Source organism: Pelodiscus sinensis, chromosome 7, assembly GCF_049634645.1.
Source record: "Pelodiscus sinensis isolate JC-2024 chromosome 7, ASM4963464v1, whole genome shotgun sequence".
Lineage (NCBI taxonomy): Eukaryota > Metazoa > Chordata > Testudines > Trionychidae > Pelodiscus > Pelodiscus sinensis.
Genome location: NC_134717.1, coordinates 38,177,704 through 38,197,050, shown reverse-complemented (window position 1 = coordinate 38,197,050; position 19,347 = coordinate 38,177,704). Strand labels below are relative to the sequence as shown.

The 19,347-nt window shown below is 42.6% G+C and overlaps 1 protein-coding gene across 17 annotated transcripts in view; it reads right to left on the bottom strand.

The window, feature by feature from the left end:
* Positions 1–3,322, bottom strand: part of B3GALT1 (beta-1,3-galactosyltransferase 1) — a 364,445-nt gene extending 361,123 nt beyond the window's left edge. For 15 of the 17 annotated variants that reach the window (XM_075933545.1, XM_014579858.3, XM_075933537.1 and 12 more), the window contains exon 1: positions 2,759–3,284. The gene's annotated coding sequence lies outside the window, so the exon portion shown is untranslated. Of the gene's footprint in view, positions 1–2,758 lie in introns of all 17 variants that reach the window. The other 2 variants (XR_003086697.2, XR_003086698.2) reach the window with 2 other exon arrangements.
* Positions 3,323–19,347: the final 16,025 nt, after the last annotated feature.

The window sequence follows — 19,347 nt, the reverse complement described above, 5'->3', positions numbered from 1 at the left end:
TGTGAAAAATAACATCTCAAAACGACTAGAAATTTTTGGCACCATTGGGGGGCATGTACAGGTAGTTTGGGTGAGGTCTGAGGCTGACTGACATCATTGAGTGGAATTAGGAGAACATGCATTATTACTATCTGCACTGAAACCTGATTCTGGCTGCTACTACTACTATTTTCTCTTTCTTGGACACCTAAATTAACCACAAATATTTTAAATAAATTGACTATGACAAGTTAACTGATATTTTTGGAGTCATCTCTTCATACCAATTTCTGAATTTTATGTTCTTTAAATAAAGATAGTTACCTGCTAAATACACAGTGAAAGAAGAATATTTTATTTTTCATAAAAGGTCTGAGGTGTAGAATGCACATTTAATATTTACTGTCCACCCAGAACACTGGATTCATCTTTCCATAGTGAACAAAAATATAAATATTTTGTGATAATATAGTATACGCCCATTGTCTATTCTGCCAGTTATCATATGGCTTTGTAATTTTTAAAAAATGTTACTCATGCATGGTGTCAAATTTCAATAATTTAGTAAATTTATCAGATTACTTTGCAAATTTTAGAGTACCATATTGCTATAGTATTGTGGGTTTTTGAAAGCTAGTAAATATAAAACTTGGAATTAAGTGCTTTTCCTATGTCACACATATATTAATATGTAAAAAAAGCTTCTTAACATGTTGTGCAGCATTTTAAACATTAAGGATTATGGCTGAGGGACCTGAAGATAAAATAATAGATAAAAAATTACATTTCCTTTTGACATGAAATATATGATCAGGTATATTAGTCTTTTCATATCAGTTATTTCAGACATTAGATTTGGGTCCAATCCTGCTTGATAAGCCTCCATGGACATCAGTGGGTGCAGGATCAAGCCCATAATAATAAAAAAAAATAAAGTACACCAACAATTATTTAAAATATTATGAAATCAAGATTTAATTAAGAAAACAAGAAAACTAAGCAAAGAACTGTTAAAGGTAAGTTAAAGAATATTTTAACAACTTAAGAGTATTCAAAGCTGGTTTAAAACACTAAAGAGTTTAAATGTTTGGTCACTGAGAATAATTCATGTTAAAGAGCAATGGAAAAAAGAATGTGTTAAAATGGGAGTTAGTCTTTCGAAACAGCCACTAGCTATTTTTTCCCCTTCGGTTTGCTATATTAGAAGTTTTTTTTTCTTTGAATTTACCTTTAGCAAAAACATAAATTAGCAATTTTGTTTTCTACTCATTTTTTCAGTTCATGTGAATTTTCTATTCAAATGGCCTGTTAATGTTTACGTCATCTTTAATTTAAAAGGTGTTTTTATGACTGTCATCAGGCCAAGGTCAGGTTATTTATAATAAGGCCACCAAGGTCTCTAGCAATTTACTGTTCTCTAAAGAGCTCCTTTGTGCATGCTTGCTTAAACACACCTTTCATGCATTACCTATTTTTTCTATCCACAATATGACAACATGGAGCAGCTTTATACTTTCCATTTTTATTACTTATATTATTTGCCCTTAAAAAGAGTCAACACCAACTGAATTAATAAAACAATTTTTAAAAGTTAAAAACAATGTTCAATATATGTCTTCTCCGGTCAATTTTTACTGAGGGAAACTGATTCAAACTCAGCCAACCAGCAATAGCCATCTGCAGTATATAATAAAAAGCAAGCTCATTTAAGATCTTTCTACAGAAAATAAAATCCAGTCCCCTGTTGGGTTAGTGACAGAAACAGAAGGTTAAAACTATTCCATTAATTGCCAATCTGGCTTTCCTAGCAGTAGCCCTGCATCATTGTTTGAAAGCAGTGATAGTTCTCTCCATAGAAACATGTGGGAATTCAACAGTGGAGGCTGGCAAATGACTATACATCCTGTTGAAGGAGCTGACAGTTCACACTGTAAAGCCCTTTGGACTTCTAAACTCTTTGCCTCGAACACAAAAGCCAAGCCCCTTTTTCTTTCCCAGCTGGGAAACGTGTACACTACACCAAACCCTGAAACTGACACTGTGGCTAGAGCTGCTCCCGGAGAAGTGAATGAGTTTGGATGTTGGCGATTCATCATCTCCAAATCCAAAGCCATGTGGAGCTCCGCGGCAGCAAGAAAAGTAGAGAGGGGGGACAGCTTTGCGTGCACGGCCATCAGTTAGGGCTGTAAGTCTGCAAGATAGAATATAATGAATAGGCTCCCCCCCGGCCATTTTTCATTAATAGCCCTCCAGTTTTCTCACCGAACGGCAAATGTTGCCTCTTCTCCAATAGCGCTGCTGATAGGAATGTGCCTCTGTGGATTTCGCCTTACCGTGCAAGGGCCATGCTAAGACTTTCCATTTTAATTGTGGCAATAAAGTTCGCTTCGCTCTGATTTTTTTTCTTTTATATTTCGAGACACACCGCGGACTTTTGCACTCGCCCGAGCCTCTCAGCAAGACTCCCTGGCTTCCAGCAATGCCGATGCTTTCTGAAGGGCATCCGGGCAGGGCTAGCGAGGGAGGAGGGTACCTCGCTTGCAAAGTGCGGAGCCTAACGCTCACATGCAATCTCCTGCCTGTCAAAGTCGATTGCAGGCGGCAGCAGCCGCCAGCAGCTTCCCCGGGTCCCAGACATCTTGCCCACACACGGCGCTTCCCCTCGCGCTGCTAGGCTGCCCTGCATTGCATTGCCTCCAGCCCCTCCAACAAAAGGCGCTGTGGCTCCACAGCCGTGCCCGGATCCAGAGCCATCCATTCCCCCGGGGCCAGACCTTACCAGCTGCCTTGGCTGTCTTCGCCCTGCACGCAGCACAGAGGGCTGAGCGGGGCTCCCACGGCTGGTCCCGGTCCTGCCGCTGCTGCTGCCCGGCTCCCGGTCGCCAGCATCACTTCTCCATCAGCAGCCGGCAGCTCCCCGCAGCCGCCGCGGCAGCAGCAGCCAGGCGATCCCGCAATGGAACTTGGCCTTTCCGACTGACAGGCCGGGGCAGCCAATCGCCGCCTCCCCCCGATCCGAGCCGGGGGAGAGAGCGCGCGGCGCAGACCAATCAGAGCGGAAGGTCCCGACGTTCGGCGCCTCCCTTCCTCAGCAGGCTGGTTTCCGCGAGAGCGGCGAGCCCCTGCGAGCTGCTGCCGGGGCGTGCGGCGGGGCCGGGGCGAGCGGAGGGCGCGGGGGCCGGGACTGCAAAGCCAACCGCACGGCTGGGCTCCTCTCCCGCCGCTCGCGGGGTAGCTGCCCGCTCGCCCGGTGCCAAACCCCGCTCGCCCTGCCTGCACCGGCGGATGCTCTGAGCGCTCCCTGTAAATCCCTGGGTTAGCCCGACTCCCTACTTGTGTTCTGCTTGGGTGGGCCCGATCGCGCCAGGTGTTGTACAGGCTCCTCGCGAGAGAAAGCACCTGCCCTGGGGAGCAGGGCGCTGGGACAGTTTATACAGTGCAGGGCAAGTGCTGGGAGCCTTTGAACCCAACCCCCCTGAAATGATGGAAATCACCTCAAGCGGGGGGGGGGGGGGTAGTTCCAGCACCTGTGCAGAGGCGTTTACAAGCGAATCTCATCCACAGACAACATATACCGCTAATGGTAAAGATGCATTCCTTCCCCCTTGGGGAAAGGGAGAAATGGTCCTTCCCAGGCCACTAGGGCACACGTGTCAACATCTTAGGGCTGTACTTGATCCCTCCACTCACTTCTAGTGTTTAATCCTTTCCACTCAGCTGGGGCAGGGAGACTGATGAAAACACAATTGGTGTAAATCTGGAATAAATGAGGGTAGAACATGGCTCATTGTGATAAAGTGATTAAATAGTCAAAAGCCAGGTAATAGATAGCAAGTGTTCTTTAATATACACACTGTGTGGTTATAAGGGATGATATTGTCCCCCTTCTTTGGTTAATATTCTTGACATTGCTGGCCTTTGTGGGCAGGCAGTCTTTCCTTTTCCTTAATCTTTTGCTGAATTGATGCTCCACCATAATGTTTTAAAAACATTTGATATAGACACCTGGATTATTTTAATTATCCTTCACCTTTTAATTAAGTACTTCATTTTAGTAGTTCGCTTACAGGAATGTTTGCTCTACTGCTTAAGTCTCTTTCCTTAGCCCACAAATAGAAAACTGGGCTGTGTTGAAACTGCTATGAGAACATCTGGAATGATCGGGAGAGATCTTGAATATATATCTCTTTTCAGATTGTTTCACTATTACAATAGAAGGTGTTTTATTTGGTGGCATATCGTTAGGCCCTAATTCTGTATGCTGGGTGTGCTGTTACAGTTTCCCTCAACTCTCATTGACTTCCCAATGTGCTCAGCGCCTTGTAGAATTGCATAATAATCACAAAGTAATGAATATTGCTGGTGAAAATGGTGTGTGAATAGCTATTGTGTCAATGGACAAATGTTTATGATATAATGAAATCATACTGTTTTCAAGAGTACTGAAAATCTGAACATCAGTCTTTTCCTGATTTATTTCCTGGTTCCAATACCCTTACATTGACTTTACTGATACTACTCTGAATTAAATACTACACAGGGTACGGCTACACAGCAGCGTTATTTCAGAATAACTGCCGTTATTTCAAAATAACAATGCACACATCTACACAGCAATTCTGTTATTTTGAAATAAATTTGAAATAGTGGACGGCTTATTCTGACTTCCCTAAACCTCATTCCACGAGGAATAACTCCTCTTCCGAAATAGCTATTTCGGAATAGCAATAGTGTGGATGCTCCACTGCTGCTATTTCTAAATACGGTAGCTCCTTCCCAGGGCCATTCAAAGTATTTACCTCACAGTGTCTCCTGGGACTCTAAATCGAGGTAGCATATCCACATTAGGGAAGCCTGCCTCAGACTAATTTTGGGGTTTCTCTGTAGTGTACACATGCTATTTCAAAATAAGCTATTTTAGAATATTTCTTCTGGAATAGTTTATTTTGAAATAAGCATGCAGTGTAGTCATACCCTTAGATTAAACATTACATATTTTACTTCTTTACTTGCAAACCACATCAGTGTATCCAAATTTCCTTCTGGTTAGACTGGTCCCTAGGATATTAGTTTTATTTTGCTCCCATCCTTAAACTGTTTTACTTTTTTTAGATGGTAACAATGATGCATGTGGAGCCAACTTAAGTAACTGTAGCCATCCTGAACACTGCGCATACTCACATTTTTGGAGAATTATTCAAAACTATTCTTGCATTTAAGATTTTACATACACTGTTTACTGAAGTAAAAATGGTGGCTTAGTTTTTCAGCAAGAAGGTTATCCAGTAGTTCAGAAAATGTGTATTTAAAATTTAATTTTTAAAACTAAGTTATAGTGCAAACTTTTTTTAAATCAGAGGAAGATTTTAACATTTTTACAAAACCATATTTTATTTAATGTTCAGATTTTTACAGATATTGCAGAACTAATAAAAGCATTTTACAGTTGGGATACATCTACACAGCAGGGATAAAGCCAAAATAAGCAACGCAACTTGAGCTACATCGATTGCATAGCAGAAGTCGAAATAGCTTAATTGTATATGAAAACGTATCCTAAAATGGAATCAAAAACTCTCAGCAATTCTGTCTGGACAATATTTTCATCTCATAAAAATACCCTCCATGTTTCAACATTCCACAGTACCTCCTCCTGAGCATATAAACAGCTCCAATGTGTATGGTAGCACTAAATCATTGCTTGTCAGGAAAAGCCTGCACTTAAAACTACAAATATCAGTAATACATGTCACCCAATTTATCAAAAGTCTTGAAGATCACTAAATAACTCTTGGTCCAAATACAAAAGCAATATATCCCATGACAACAGCTAAATATGTTGTTGATCAGACCAAATGTGTCCAGTCCAAAATTTGCTGATAAAGGTGTAGAAATATAAAACCATTTAAAACACTGAAGATGTAAAAATGAGAAAATAGTGCACCTAAAATCTGGGCCCTGTTCAGCAAGTTATATAAGCACATGCTTAAATCCTTACTGTTCAGCAAAGCCCTAAAGTTTATGCTTAAATGCATTTTCTGAATGGGGTCAATACAACAATATGCTGCATATGTAAGCTAAGTTCCTTCTTAAGACCTGATCCTTAGGTATCATCAGAGGTGAGAGCTTGCCAATTCTTTCTAAAAATGATTATTGTGCAAGCGAGACACATAGGAGGCAAGTTTCTCTTTTTTATTCATAGTGTAAATAATGTCATCCCTGTGCAGCTCTGTAGGTACAACTTTTTCTTTGTTCTGGATCAACAACCTTCATTGGTAATAGAATAATTCAAGAATCATGCCCATTAAATCTTCATCTTTACTGTTGACACTACCAACAAAGTGTGAAGATAGCATTTGTGTAGGTATTTGTGATGTGGGCAGTTGTACTGCAAACTTTTCTGAGAACCAACTATACTGAGCAACAGCCTGCACATGTCCTATTGGCCTGATCCTAAGTGGTTGCCTAGAGGGGAACATATCTGTATTCCACTGCTAATTCTCATGGTATGAAGAACTATTTCATCAAAATATCAAGAAATTTTCTTATGTGGCAATAGGGGATAAATTAGAAAGGTTGCTCAATTAAAAATAAAGGTAAACTAATGGTCTCCTGCCAAAAAGATTTTTCCCACTGGACTCCCAGTGGCGGCAAAGGTGTTGAGCAAAAAAAAAAAAAAAAAAAAAAGCTCTGCCCCTTTTAAGAAACTGCATTTAAATGCATTTTGAGGGTTTTTAGCCATAGCAAGCTCCTGCCACATGCCACCATCTTTATTTCTGCAGCTTTCATGGCCGCACCGGACAGCTCCCCTCCCCAGGTCAGCACAGGGAGCCGGAGGAGAGAGCTGCACCCAAGGGGAAGGGCTGCAAATGGCTCGCGAGCCTCAGATTGGCCACGGTTGCATTAGGCACTCAATTCTTTCAGCAATTCATTTTATCTTTTTTTTTATGTAACAAAATTTTTTTTGGTGGAATGTTTTAAAGGACAATCTTAAGGACAACCAATAAATAAATACACTGTAGAACACTGGCAAAATTTGCTAATGCTGGCTTCGTGTGTCTGGAACCTCAGATGTTTTCTCTGAAATTAACCTCTTAATCAGCCAGGGACTTATTATACTAAACAAGGGTTAGAACCTCCAAATCTTATTCTCATACACTCCCTTCTAGTCTCTCCTCCACAGACAAACTCTGACTCCAGGTCCCTTGATGGACCATTGCCTTTCTTCCTCTCTTGAGTCCTTGATCTTTCTTACTGGTGATGCAGCTCAGTCAACTCAAAGTGACTTCAGCAGGTCCCTACTGATAGCCATATACATGCTTCATAGTAACCTGCTGCTCACCTGTGATTCACTGTGGTTTCTGGGTCCCTTTTGACTACTAGGTCTATAAGAAAATCTGCCTCAGATTCAGTTTCAAAAGGAAATATCTACCATATTGGTTTGAAGATCAGAGAGAAGTCAATCAAATATTAACCCCCTTTTCCAGATGCATAGACAATTGGATTAGATTACACAAGGGTGCCAAGTATAAAACTATCATGGGCAGCTCTCCACCACCACTTATAAGTCATCCAGCCAATTATGTATGGAAGAAAATTCCTTCTTATTTCTGTAATCAGATCAACACTTTCTAAACCACTGGGGTGAAACTAAGAATGTTGTTCCTTGGCCTGCACTTAAAAATCAAAATTTAAAAAAGTATCTTCTATTCCTTCTGGGATGCCCAAATTCTCTGAATGCTGGCATTAAATGTGGCAAACAGGTCAGTCTTCAAGTCAGGCATAATGAAACACGTGGCCATCTCCAATCAAACTATAAGTACATTTTTACGCATAACTTTATACAGTATGGATCCATTTTCTCTCATTTCTGATAGTTGGATGTTTGATCCCTACATAAAAAGAGCAGTCTAGTAACAATGAGATTGAAGAATATTTGATTAACTATATTTGAACAAAATAAAGCTACATATTCTTAATTAGCCATAAGATTACTCAGTATCCTTTGAAATCCTTCTTTGGCTATTTATTATAATCATACTATTTTATATGATTTAGTTATAGAGCATCATCAGCATGCTAGGCACTATAGAGACAAAGAAGAACACAAGATTGTTGCTCCAGAGTATTTGACTCTGTTACCTCTTGTCTAAGTGAATTCTACAAGCTGATTTCATGCTGTGTGAGAAAATGTTTTCTTTTATTATTTTAAAATCTATCTACCATATATTATATCAGCTAAATAACTACTTCCATATAACCACAGCAAGGAACATCTTTTAGCATGCTCACTCAGACAATCCAATGAGACAGTTGTTTATCTGAAATGTTAAGTTGCAAAATAGTTTATATTTATATAGCATCATTCACAACAATATCATTGGTCCTTGCATACAGAAGGTAACAGCAGTACTTATGAACAGCTAAAAGACCCAGTAAATATATATTTTGAATTGCCTTAAACAATGAGGCAAGCTACGACTTTTGGATTGGAAAAGGGAGAGATGGCAGAATCTGATTTCTGATCCAAGCAACATTACTCAGCATGGGCCAGTCTTAGATGGACAATGTGGACAACCACATAGTCCAAATGGCTCGGGGTGAAGAGGGTGTCATGGTCAAGAGGAAAGGAGTAGGGCAAGCCTCAGGTGTGAGGCTGTAATGGAGCCTGGGACACAGAGGAGAACCTGGGGCAATGTGAGGAAAGAGCAGAAAGGGACAGAGGAAAGTAAAAATGCAAGTTTGCCCAGTATACCATTTTCTGCAAGGCCAGTCCTGTCATCCCCAGAGCAACCCTTAAACCAAATTATGACATTGGTGTAGTCAGGCATAGGATCAAAGTGAGTCTTTATAAGTTAGGGTACGTCTAGACTACCGCGTTTTGTCGACGGAAGTTTTGTCGACAGAACTCCGTAGTCTGGACGCAACGTTACAGGCAATAACACCTTCTGTCGACAGAACTCTGTCGACAGAAGGTGTTTTGCCTCGTAAAATGAGGTATACCAGCGTCGACAAAACCGCGGAGTTCTGTCGACGTTATGTCGACAGAACTCCGCGGTAGTGTAGACGCTGGTATTGTTTTGTCGACGAAAGTCCACTTTTGTCGACAAAACTAAGTAGGCTAGACACACCCTTAGTGTCTGCGGAGTTCTTCTCCTTTCCATTTTCAGGCAGACCATCTGTTTCAACAAGCATTAATGCTATTGCAAAATAAATTAATTTAAAAAAATTAATCCAGCTCTGAACTAGATTAACTCTTCTGATCGCAGTTGGGTGGCTGAATCCAGCTGGCAAAAATCAATGTGATTCTGTTTAATCATGATTAATGTTTCATTTTATTTATACTTTTGCATGTAATTTCCTTTTTAAGGCTCTTCCAAAATAATCTGGCAATTGGTATGAATAAGCCTGGGAAAGCCTGGTTCCCCATCAACTCGTAGAGCTGCCATTTGCCTCACAGAACAACAGTTGTTGAAAGTTTGTGGCTCGATCTCAGACAGCGTAAGAACATAAGCGATTTTATCTCATGCCATCTCCAGCCTCTGACAAACAGAGGCCAGAGACACCATTTCTATCCCCTGGCTAATAGCCTTTTATGGACCTAACCTCCGTGAAATTATCTAGCTTCTCTTTAAACTCTGTTATAGTCCTAGCCTTCACAGCCTCCTCTGGCAAGGAGTTCCACAGGTTGACTATGTGCTGTCTGAAGAACTTTCTTTTATTAGTTTTAAACCTGCTACCCATTAATTTCATTTGGTGTCCTCGAGTTCTTCTATTATGGGAATTAATACATAACTTTTCTTAATTCACCCTCTCCACACCACTCATGATTTTATATACCTAGTTAAAAGACAGAAAACAAAGGGTAGGAATAAATGGTAAATTTTCAGAATGGAGAGGGGTAACTAGTGGTGTCCCCCAAGGGTCAGTCCTGGGACCAATCCTGTTCAACTTATTCATAAATGATCTGGAGAAAGGAGTAAGCAGTAAGGGTATGTCTACACTACAACGTTAATTTGAACTAACTTAGTTCGAATTAGTTAATTCGAACTAAGCTAATTCGAACTAACGCATCCAGACTAAAAAACTAGTTCGAATTAGCGTTTTGCTAATTCGAACTAGCATGTCCACATTAAGTGGACCCTGAACCGGGCTTAAGGATGGCCGGAAGCAGTGCCGGCAGGGCATCAGAGAAGAACTTAGAGCGTGGAGATGCTTTCTCAGGCTAGCCGAGGGCTGTGCTTAAAGGGTCCCGACCCCCACCCCGGACAGACAGTTCTCAGGGGTGTCCCGCTTGCAAAGCAGTCCTGGCTTGGATTTCCCGGACTACCCACACTGGGCACATCACAGCACTCGGCCATCAGCCCGGCTGCACTTGCCGCAGGCTGCCATCTGGGGAGAGGGGGCAATTGGGGGGCTGCAGGAGATCTTCCACCCCCAGAAGCCCACAAAGCCAGCCCAGTCCTCCCCATCGGGGGCTCGTGCCCCATTCCTCCCTCACCTCCTTCCACTTACCCTTCCCTAGCCCCTCTTCTTGATGTACAAAATAAAGGACAATTGTGTTAAAAAATGGAATCTGTCTTTATTGAACAAAACTGGGGGAGACTGGGAAAAGGAGGTGGGAGAGGGGAAGAGAGAGGCTGGGAGAGGGCAGGGCAACTAAAATGATCAGGGGTTGGGAACAGGTCCCATATGAAGAGAGGCTAAAGAGACTGGGACTTTTCAGCTTAGAAAAGAGGAGACGGAGGGGGGACAGGATAGAGGTCTCTAAAAGCAGGAGTTGGGTGGAGAGGGTGCATACAGAAAAGTTCTTCATTAGTTCCCATAAAGAAGGACTAGAGGACACCAAAGGAAAGGAATGGGTAGCAGCTTCAAAGTAGTAACAGAAAGTTGTTTTTCACAAAGCAAAGAGTCAACCTGTGGAACTCCTTGCTGCAGGAGGCTGTGAAGGCTACAACTAGAACAGAGTTTAAAGGGAAGTGAGATCAAGTCATGGAGGCTGGGTCCATGGAGTGGTATTAGCCAGGGGGTAGGAGTGGTGTCCCTGCCCAAAGTTTGTGGAAGGCTGGAGAGGGATGGCACGAGACAAATGGCTTGGTCACTGTCTTTGGTCCATCCCCTTCAGGGTCCCTCGGGTTGGCCGCTGTCGGCAGACAGGCTACTGGGCTAGATGGACCTTTGGTCTGACCCAGGACGGCCATTGTAAGCTCAGGGCTCAGGGTCGGGGGTCTCACTGGACCCCCTTGATTCTCTTGCACACCTGCTCCTGGGTGGCCAGGCTGGCAGCTATCCTGCCCTAGATGGCCACTTTCTTGTGCCTAGTGCGGAGATCGTGGACGAGGTCCACGATGTCCGCACTAGCCCAGGCGGGTGCCCGCCTCTTGCGGTCCCGGGCAAGCTCCCGGGAGCCGCCAGCCTGGTCCCGGGAAGAGGGAGAGGGCTGGGGGGCATCGGGTGGTTGGCTCGATCCATGCCAGGTGTAGGGTCAGCTGGCTGGGTGCTGGCAGGCTTGCACCTGGCACGGGCACCGTAGCCAGCCCGTGCCCCTTTAAGGGGTCCGGGGCCGGGAGGGGAGCAGAAGAGTTTCCCTGGTGTTGGCCAGAGTGGCCACCAGGGAAACCTGGGGAGGACTAGCCTCCCACTAGTTCGAATTAAGGGGCTACACACCCCTTAATTCGAACTATCTAGTTCGAACTAGGCTTAATCCTCATAAAATGAGGTTTTCGTAGTTCGAACTAAGCGTTCCGTTAGTTCGAATTAAATTCGAACTAACGGAGTGCTAGTGTAGCGCCTATGAAAGTTAGTTCGAACTAACTTTGTAGTGTAGACATACCCTGAGATGGTAAAGTTTGCGTCTCCTCTTTTCTAAACTGAAAAGTCCCAGTTGCTTTAGCCTCTCTTCATATGGGACCCATTCCAAACCCCTAATCATTTTAGTTGCCCTTTTCTGAAGTCTTTCCAAGACCAAAATATCTTTGTTGAGGTGAGGAGACCACATCTGTACATAGCTTTATACAGAGGCAGTAAGATATTCTGTCTTATTTTCTATCCCTTCTTAATAGAGTAAAACTCCATTAGTCCGGCATCCAATGCTCCGGGACGCCTGATGGTTCGGCACCATCAGGAACCCGGAAGTGCTGGGGCAGCCAGACAGGCTCCCCCCATTCAGCTGCTGCTGAAACTGACCAGCAGCTGAATCAGGGAAGCCGGGAGCAGAGCAGCTGGGGTGCTGCTGGGTTGGTCTCATAGCGCCGCCCCTCGGGGCTGCGGGACTAACCCGGCAGGACCCCAGCTGCTCTGCCCCAGGGGTCCCCGATTCAGCCGCTGCTGAAACAGATCAGCTGTTTCAGCAGCGGCTGAATTGGGGACCCCTGGGGCAGAGCAGCTGGGGTCCTGCCGGGTTGGTCCTGCAGTGCCGTCCTTTGGTGCTGCGGGACCAACCCGGCAGCACTCCAGCTGCTCTGCCCCAGGTGTCCCCAAGAGCAGCTGGGGTGCTGCCGGGTTGGTCCTGCAGCCCCGAGGGGCAGTGCTACGGGACCAACTGGGCAGTACCCCAGCTGCTCTGCCCAAGGTGTCCCCAAGAGTAGCTGGATTGCTGCTGGGTTGGTGCCGTAGTGCTGCCCCTCGGCGCTGCGGGACCAACCCGGTAGACCCCAGCTGCTCTATTGCAGGCATCCCGGATTCAGCTGCTGCTGAAACTGACCAGCAGCAGCTGAATCAGGGCAACCGGCAGAGCCGGACTATTGTAAGGGGGGTTTATGAGGGATCTGGGGTGGCATCCCCTCCACCCCACTCCAGACCCCTCATAGGCCCCCCCCTTCTGATAGTCCGGCATATCTGATAATCCGGCACCCCCTGGGTCCTAAAGGTGCCGGATTATCGGAAGTTTACTAACATCCTATTTGTCTTTTTGACCGCTGCTGCACACTGTGTGGAAGTTTTCAGAGAACTATCCACAATAACTTTAAGATCCCTTTCCTGATTCTTTGTAGCCAAATTAGCCTCCATCATATTGTAGGTATAGTTGGGGTTATTTTTTGCAATATGCATTACTTTACACTTATCCACATTAAATTTAATTTGCCATTTTGTTGCCCAATCACTCAGTTTGGTGAGATCTTTTTGAAGTTCTTCACAATCTGCTTCTGTCTTGACTATCCTAAACAGTTTGGTATCATCCGCAAACTTTACCACTTCACTGCTTACCCCTTTCTCCAGATCATTTATGAATAAATTGGACAGGATTGGTCCCAGGACTGATCCTTGGGGGACACCTTGGGGGTTACCCCATCCATTTTGAAAATTTACCATTTATTCCTACCCTTTGTTTCCTGTCTTTTAACCAGTTCTCAATCCATGAAAGGACCTTCCCTCTTATCCCATGACAATGTAATTTACACAAGAGTCTTTGGTGAGGGACCTCGTCAAAGGCTTTCTGAAAATCTCCCCTTCAAAGAACTCTACTAGATTAGTAAGACATGATTTCCCTTTACAGAAACCATGTTGACTTTTGTCCAAGAAATTATGTTCTTCTACAAGCCTGACAATTTTATTCTTTACTATTGTTTTGACTAATTTGCCCGGTACTGAAGTTAGACTTACCGGTCTGTAATTGCCAGGATCACCTCTAAAGCCCTTTTTAAATATTGGTGTCACGTTAGCTATCTTCCAGTCATTAGGTACGGAAACCGATTTAAAGGATAGGTTACAAACCACAGATAATAGTTCTGCAATTTCCCATCTGAGTTCTTTTAGAACCCTCGAATGAATGCCATCCGGTCCCGGTGATTTGTTAACGTTAAGTTTTTCTGTTTGTTCCAAAACCTCTTCTAATGACACTTCAATCCAGGACAGCTCCTCAACTTCATCACCTACAAAGGACGGTGCAGATTTGGGAATCTCCTTAACATCCTCAGCAGTGAAGACTGAATCAAAGAAATCATTTAGTTTCTCCGCAATGGCTTTATTGTTCTTGATTGCTCCTTTTGTATCTCGATCGTCTAGAGGACCCACTGGTTTTTTAGCAGGCTTCCTGCTAAGTACATTAGAATGTATTTAAAAAACATTTTGCTGTTGCCTTTTGAGTTTTTGGCTAGCTGTTCCTCAAAATCTTTTTTTGCTTTTCTTATTACATTTTTACACTTGATTTGAAAGTGTTTATGTTCCTTTCTATTTATCTCACTAGGATTGGACTTCCATTTCTTGAAAGATGCCTTTTTGTCCCTCACTGCTTCTTTTACACGGTGGTTAAGCCACGATAACTCTTTTTTAGGTCTCTTACTATGTTTTTTAATTTGGGGTATACATTTAAGTTGGGCCTCTATTATGGTGTCTTTAAAAAGTTTCCATGCAGCTTGCAGGGATTTGGCTCTAGTCACTGTGCCTTTTAATTTCTGTTTAACTAACCTCCTCATTTTTGTGTAATTCCCCTTTTTTAAATTAAATGCCAGAGTGCTGGACTGCTGAGGTGTTCTTCCCACCACAGGAATGGTAAATGTTATTATATTATGGTCACTATTCCCAAGCGGTCCTGTAATGGTTTTCTCCTGGTCCTGATCCTGCGCTCCACTCAGGACTAAATCGAGAATTGTCTCTCCCCTTGTGGGTTTCTGTACCACCTGCTCCAAGAAGCAGTCCTTTAAGCCATTGAGAAATTTTATCTCTGCTTCTCTTCCTGAGGTGACATGTACTCAGTCAATATGGGGATAATTAAAATCCCCCGTTATTATAGAGTTTTTTGTTTTGGTAGCCTCTCTAATCTTCCTTAGCATTTCAATGTCAGTATCACTGTCCTGGTCAGATGGTTGATAATATATCCCTACTGCTAAATTCTTATTATTGGAGCATGAAATTACTATCCATAGTGATTCTATTAAACATGTTGATTCATTTAATATTTTTATTTCATTTGATTCTACATTATCTTTCACAGCCACTCCGCCACCCACCCGGCCTGCTCTAGCCTTCCGATATATTTTATATCCCGGTATGATTGTGTCCCACAGATTTTCCTCATCCCACCAGGTTTCAGTGATGCCTATTATGTCAATCTCCTCCTTTAATATGTGGTATTATAGTTCACCCATCTTATTAGTCAGACTCCTGGCATTTGTGTAGAAGCACTTTAAAAAATTGCCACTGTTTATTTGTCTGCCCTTCCCTGATGCATTGGATTCCTTTATATGCGGTTGTTTGTCTGCTCTGGCACATTGTTTGTCCTCTCCCCTCCTTTCTTTCTGACTACAGCCTAGAGAATCTCTATCAATGGATTCTCCTGTAAGAGAAGTCTCTATCTGATTTATGTGCTTCTCAGCACCAATCAGCTTTCCCCCATCTCTTAGTTTAAAAACTGCTCTGTGGTCTTTTTAATGTTTAGTGCCAGCAGTGTGGTTCCATCCTGGTTTAGGTGGAGCCCATCCTTCCTGTATAGGCTCCTCCTCTCCCAAAAGTGTCCCTAGTTCCTAAGAAATCTAAACCCCTCCTCCCTACACCATCGTCGCATCCACGCATTGAGACTCTGAAGCTCTGCCTGCCTACCTGGCCCTGCGTGTGGAACTGGAAGCATTTCCAAGAATGCTACCATAGAGGTCTTGGATTTCAGTCTTTTCCCTAGCCACCTAAATTTGGCCTCCAAGACATTTCTCCAACCCTTCCCTACGTCATTGGTACCTACATGTACCACGACCACTGGCTCCTCCCCAGCACTAGACATAAGTCTAGCTAGATGCCTCGATAGAGCCACAACCTTCACACCAGACAGGCAAGTCACCATACGGTTCTCCCGGTCATCACAAACCCAACAATCTATGTTTCTAATTATCGAATCATTCACCACTAGCACCTGACTCTTCCTAACAACTGACGTACCCTCCCCCTCAGAGGTATTTTCCCGTCTTTGGGAAGATGGAAAATGCTACCAAAAGTCAAGGGGTTTGAGTACCCTGGTACTAGTGCCACAAGAATTTGGGAGCTATGTTATGAATTACTGATGTACGGAGGACCTGATTCTGTCATTCTGACTTATGTACATTGAATGGGATCTTACTCTGCAATCAAAATCAGTGAGATTACTTGCCAAATAAGGCTCTAGTTCTACAATGGCTTTCGTGTGGGCACAAGTGTTCACCCATGTGGAGGTCACTGCAAATTCAGGGTCTAAGGTTTCAATTGATTTAAGTAGGGGTAGCAGGCTTGGATCCTGAGCACTCAACAGGGTGCTGCTTCCCATCCAGAGAATAAGATATACATGGCCCCTGCACTGAAGAGCTTACAGTGAAAGTTACGACAAGATGGAAAAAGGGACTATAGAGTGAGAAGACAGGGAAAAGGAACACTAAAGTTTACACAGGCAATTTAGTGGCACGGAACTAATCTTGACAATTCTCTTTATATACATCTGTGTTACAATAATTTGTTGATTACTGTGCTCATATCTTGGTTCTGCTTGTGGTTGTATGAACATCTGTCTATTTGCACATAAATTGCATACATTCAAAGAATGTTAGGTTGCAAAGTTAAACACTCTGAAATTAGAAAATATGAAAATTAAAGTTGTCTGTGCAATGTTAGCTCATCTTTGCTGTGTGAATGTGTGACGATGGAGTCTTGGATTATATGAATCTCACACATTCTTCCACAGGACCCCTGCCTCATTCAGTGTACAAGAAACTTAATGAGCATCTGATCAATATTTTGCTTTCAGTGAGGCCCATTGCTTATTTATTGCATACTTGCACACTATTCAAACCCTGCTCTGAAGACAGAATGATTAATTTCGGCAAAGACAAATGTTATAATTTATTTTCACAATATGTGAGGTGATACAGTTATTCCCAAATTATATGTGGAATAGGGAGCTCAAGGTCACTAACTTTGCTGTCCAATGTGTTATGCTTCATATCAATATAAATATCTGTATAAGTAGTTTTCAAATGTCCGTATCATGTTGCCTCCAAGAATGCTTCAGAAGTATCCCTGTGATTGTAGTAATACGTGCTGTGATGGGATGTTTAGCCCCACACTAACCTGTAAAGGGCTAATGAGGCTCAGCAGAGACCAATTAACCTAACGGGCCAGACCTGAGAGAGATAAGCAGGGAGGGTAGAAGGAAGATGCAGGTACTCTCTGCATACAGAGAGGTGGCTAGGAATAAACCTTCTTGGAATCAAAAGTCCAGCTAGAAAGGGCCACCCCAGGGGAGTTATGTGGAAAGAAAGCCTGAGAAGGTAGGGCAAGTAGCTTAGAGAAACTGAAACAAGAATGGGAACTGTGTAGACCTTTGGCTGCTTGTTTTAAAGTCCCTGGGCTGTAACCAAGAAAAGTGGGTGGGCCTGGGTTCTCCTGTTAGCCAAGGGGAAGTGATAGAGGATTGTTGGAGACATGAGCTGGTCCAGAGAGATTTGGCTACCCCTTGAAAGGAAAAAGTATAGTGAGTTGGCCTGAGGGCCAAGCCATGAAGAGACAGCATCCCATCTTGCAAAAAGGCAGCACTGCAACTCCTGGAGTGTGACACATGCCACAGTGTGAGCAAGAGACATAATGAGGCATCAGACTAGGTACAGTTATTCCACCAGACATAGCCCTGAAGGTTCCTCAGTGTGTATCATGCTTTTTTGGGAAACAAACTTTTGATTTTACTTCTCATATAAAAAGCAAGGTCCATGCTGCTTCTGTTTTTTACATGCTGACAGCATAGATAATCAACAGGAGCCTTTTAAAGTAATATTTTATTTCCTCTCCAGGCCCATAAAAGCCACTACCTACCTGGGACAGCATATTCGCCTAACCCATGTCACCAACACTCAATTTGTCTCCTTCAAAACAAAAGCACAATTCCAACAAATGAGAATAGCAGTTTACAGAGGAAAGCTGATGGAAAAAAATACCCCAAAGTTGCAATATATTAGTGTGTATACATTATATTTCCCCTCATCATATTGAAACTGCAAATATATACTGTGTGCTGCACTTATTGAATTTATAGCCTGCCATGTATAGCCTGTAACTAATAGCAGAGAGAAATGTGTTTAAAATGTTAAATGTAAGGAACCATTATTTATATATTAGCTATTAATTCATTATAGTGAGAGCAGCAGTGATTACAATAGTTAAAGCAGATTAAGTTAGATTATACAATTTGCCTTTCTATCTAGGAACTTTCAGATAGCACTCTCATCATTGCATCTGTGGGATTTACACTGTATTCCTCTTTCAATCACACATATCTTTCTAAATATTTCCTCTTTGGGATTGAAATTTTCCCTTTCAGTCTCTGCCCAAACACAGAGATTTTGGAAAGTCTGAGAAAAAAGATCAGTCACTTTTGAGTTTAAGGGAGACTGGAAAAACTACATGTTCCTGATGGTTGGATTATTAATTCCTTGGGGCAGAGATCATCTTATTAATTGGTGTGTATCACACCTACACAATAAGCCATGTTCCCTGACTTCATTTTTGGGTGCTACTGTAATAATAATAATAATAATTAATTAATTAATGTGCCTCTGAATGTTCCAAAGAAAATTGGCTTTGACTTGACAATCACATTTTAAATTTAGAGTAGATTCTGTGTATGTATTTGTGATTTAACTTGTAAAGTGCATGGCTATAGAAAGGCACATTAACTGTATGACATCATCATAAATGTATGCAGATAATTGAAGCAGAGCTATGGTTGTACATGTAACCTTCAATATTGGCATTTCTTGAATTTTGAATACTCAAATGTGCAAATTTAAGGCTGAGTTGTGTTGCTTTGGCACTGCTCCTTGGGAAACCTAGAAAAATTTTTACATCTGAGGAAAAGCTCCCTATGTACAGACAGAATATGCCTACTGCTACTTGTAAGTGTCTTGCTCTTCTTTCTCACTCCCCTTGGGGCACTGTGTATCTCCAGAGGGAGCTGTCCATGGACTCTGTCAACCAGAGGTCCTTAATAGAAGGAGAAGTCTCCTTTCTTCTTCTCCACAAATGTATGCATGCATGAGGACCAGGCTGCTGTTTCACTTTAAGTAATTTGTTGTATATATTGTAAGGCATGTTCTGAAAAACCGCTCACTTTTACTATTTTCACTTCTAATTTGATTTTTTGGAAAGTCAAAAGTCAATGCCCTTTTGGCTGTTTTCCTAATTTCTTTTTTTTACCAAAATCCTTTAAAATTTGTAAAGCTCTGTACAATACACTTACCATCTTTCTCAGTCAAAAGCAGGAAACGAGACTCTTTGTCTTCAAGAGTTATGAGTACTTACTGGTGAAATCCTACCTTTATTCAACTCAGTGAGGGGGGAGGGAAGTCAAAGAATTTCACCCACATTACTTATTTCAGGTGCACTATGATCAGTGCATTAGTAAAGAAAGCATTGTCCATA